The sequence below is a fragment of the Arachis ipaensis genome, chromosome B4 (assembly GCF_059453495.1).
Source record: "Arachis ipaensis isolate K30076 ecotype BB chromosome B4, ASM5945349v1, whole genome shotgun sequence".
Classification (NCBI taxonomy): domain Eukaryota; kingdom Viridiplantae; phylum Streptophyta; class Magnoliopsida; order Fabales; family Fabaceae; genus Arachis; species Arachis ipaensis.
In genome coordinates, this window is record NC_142439.1 from 42,905,549 (window position 1) to 42,909,465 (window position 3,917).

The following is a 3,917-nucleotide window of genomic DNA, read 5'->3' on the forward strand; positions in this document are numbered from 1 at the left end:
AAAACTTGTGTAATATGTCCTAGAGTGTGGATATTAATGAGAAATGGAGTTTTGAATGGTTTGGTATGATTTGGAATGTGTATGGTAAGAAATTGTGTAAATTGTGAAGTTTGGTAAAATTAGGTTTTTGGTGAAATTTGTTCGATCATAACTTTTTCCTGGGTTTTCGAAATTGATTGAAATTTAATTAGAATTAAAGATCTTTGAAAACCCTTTAAATCTATATAAAATTTGTGAAAATTGGAATTTTATAGAGGAAGTTATGATCATTCAAAGTTGGTGTTAAAAATCTGAAATTTTGCAAAGTTGCAGAATTTCATGATTTCTGATATGTACGAGCGCACACCCTACGAAAATTTTGACCTGTGTGAACGCACACACCTGTGCGCACGCACAGGCAGGGAAGTGCGTTCTGTTTGCAGCGCTAGCACATATCTAGGAAAAAATTTCAACCTATGCGGACGCACACGTTGGGAAGGCCAGTCTGTTAGGGGTGCTGGCACAGGTTGTGTGATGAGCGGATAATTTATACGCTTTTTGGCATTATTTTTAGGTAGTTTTTAGTATAATTTAGTTAGTTTTTACTATGTTTTTATTAGTTTTTATGAAAAATTCACATTTCTGGACTTTACTATGAGTTTGTGTATTTTTCTGTGATTTCAGGTATTTTCTGGCTGAAATTGAGGGACCTGAGCAAAAATCTGATTCAGAGGCTGAAAAAGGACTGCAGATGCTGTTGGATTCTGACCTCCCTGCACTCGAAGTGGATTTTCTGAAGCTACAGAAACCCAATTGGCGCGCTCTCAATTGCGGTAGAAAGTAGACATCCAGGGCTTTCCAACAATATATAATAGTCCATACTTTGCCCAAGTTTTGATGATGCAAACTAGCGTTCAAACGCCAACTTCCTGCCCTATTCTGGAGTTAAACGACAAAAACAGGTTACAAACCAGAGTTAAACGCCACAAACAGGCTGCAACCTGGCGTTTAACTCCAAGAGAAGTCTCTACACGTGTAAAGTTCAATGCTCAGCCCAAGCACACACCAAGTGGATCCCGGAAGTGGATTTTTGCATCATTTACTCATTTCTGTAAACTCTAGTTACTAGTTTAGTATAAAAACTACTTTTAGTGATTTATTTCACATCTTTTGATCATTTTTGAGACTATCTTTGTATCACTTTTGATCTCTTGATCACATTTAGGGGGCTGGCCATTCGGCCATGCCTAGACCTTCATCACTTACGTATTTTCAACGGTGGAGTTTCTACACCCCATAGATTAAGGTGTGGAGCTCTGCTGTTCTTCATGAATTAATGCAAAGTACTATTGTTTTTTCTATTCAATTCAAGCTTATTCTTATTCCAAGATATTCACTCGTACTTCAACCTGATGAATGTGATGATCCGTGACACTCATCATCATTCTCACTTATGAACGCGTGCCTGACAACCACTTCTGTTCTATCTGCAATAGCTTGAGTGTGTATCTCTTAGCCTTCTGGTTCACGATCAGAGTCTTCGTGGTATAGGCTAGAATTATTGGCAGTCATTCCTGAGATCCAGAAAGTCTAAACCTTGTCTGTGGGATTTCGAGTAGGATCTGGGAATGGATGACTGTGACGAGCTTCAAACTCACGAGTGTTGGGCGTAGTGACAGATGCAAAAGGATCAATGGATCCTATTCCAACATGATCGAGAACTGACAGATGATTAACCGTGCGGTGACAGTGCATTTGGACCATTTTCACTAAGAGGACGGACGGTAGCCATTGACAACGGTGATCCCCCAACATAAAACTTGCCATGGAAAGGAGTATGAATGATTGAATGAAGGCAGTAGGAAAGCAGAGATTCAGAAGGAGCAAAGCATCTCCATACGCTTATCTGAAATTTTCACCAGTGAATTACATAAGTACTTCTAACCTATTTTATATTTTATTTATATTTTAATTATCAAAACTTCACAACCATTTGAATCCACCTGACTGAGATTTACAAGGATGACCATAGCTTGCTTCAAGCTGACAATCTCCGTGGGATCGACCCTTACTCACATAAGGTTTATTACTCGGACGACCCAGTGCACTTGCTGCTTAGTTGTGCGGAGTTGTGAAAAAGAATTGAGATTATGAACGTGCGTACCAAGTTTTTGGCGCCGTTTTAGAGATCACAATTTCGTGCACCATTGTGCAAGTGAACAGATTCTGAAAGTTTTGCCACCTGTGCGTATGCACACTCCTGTGCGTACGCACACATCTTAAAATCTCCTGGGCGTGCGCATGCACACACCCCTGTGCGGCCACAAATGTCCTGTTTCTCAAATTTTACTTGTTTTTCAACTATTCTACCTTCCCAACATGGTTGTAAGCTTCTATAACACCATTTCAAGACTTTTGGGCCTAGTTTTGAGTATTAGAACATTGGATATAACTTAAGAGTTCTAGTAGATGATTTTATGATAAATTAGAAAACGGAGGCCTAGGTTTCTAGCGTGCTGAGAATGGTTTGACGTTAGGAGATGGATGATTGATATATGAGATGAGGAATGATGAACTGTTAATATTTGGGAACTGAGTTATGAATAGGCAGTGGTTGAGATGAGTCGCAGACTCTGAATGAGATGATGGATCCATGTATACTGAAAATGTTTTCTGAAAAACACTGAAATATTATTTTTACTGAGATTATGAAACGCTATGCACCCGACAGGGATGGCGGTTGGATCCCGCCTGTCCAGGTAGCTGCGGCGGCGTAAGGGTGGTGGTTCGTCCCACTTGCATTGAGATGTTAGGTCTGTGGCAAGAGTATCCCGCTCGCATCCTTTTGGATAAATAGAGCGTGCAGGCGCTGGTACCTGGACAGTGATCCGGGCACTATATCTCGGCGGTTCCCATATGAGAAAATCCAAAGGGCGACGTCTCCATGGAGATGTGTTGGGTTGGTAGTTGAACCAAAAATGTGATATCACAGCCAGTAGGGCAGGCATTCATCATATGCATTTTCTATCTATTTTTTGCTTTGCTGACTTGTAATTGTATGCCTAATTGAATAACATGCCTATTTGCATACTTGATCTACTTGCCTTGTATGCTTTTACTTGTGAATTACTTGCATTGTTATTATTTATGCTTTCTACTAGGATTGAGGAGGTTCAGAAGGCGGTGGCGATGGGATTGCATGGAGGATAGGTTGGTGAAGGCTGTCGGACAACGGTGTTTGGTTAGAATAGTATTCCCCTAAGATAGATTACCCGGTTCATTTGTGTTAAGGTTTCATATAATTATGCTTATTTGTTTTAGAATGCTTTAAGTTGAATCTTATGATGGATATGGAGCTAGGATTGCCTTTGGCGTCCTAGGGTCTTATATCCTACATCACTGGGCACTGTTACCATGCTGAGAACCTCTGGTTCTCATACCATATTCTGTTGTGTTTTTCAGATGCAGGTCGCAACCCACATCGGTGAGTTGCTCTGGATGGTGACAGAAGCGGAGGATCTTGGATTCTTTTGGAGTCTTTTTGGTTCATCTTGTTTATACATCTCTCCTTTTGTATTTTGTCTTTGCCTAAAGGCTTGTATTATGAGAGAAAAACTTGTATAAGCTATTTTTAAACTGTCAGGTTTCTATATGATTCTGTATACTTGTATATGGCTAGCCGGCTTAAACTCCACGAGCCGTGGCTTGTTTCCTACGATATCATATACCTATCTTTTGTTATATCGTATCTGTTTCTTGTGCCTTAAGCTAGTAGCTTCATTAGTACGTATTGCGCTTTTCAAATCCAAAAATTTGAGCTATATCTTTCATCGGGCTTCTAGATTATATTATTCTTTCTATATATTATACGTATGAGCTTTAGAACTATCGTAATCTCTGGTTAACCTTTGCTTTACGACGCGAGATAAAGCTTAGGC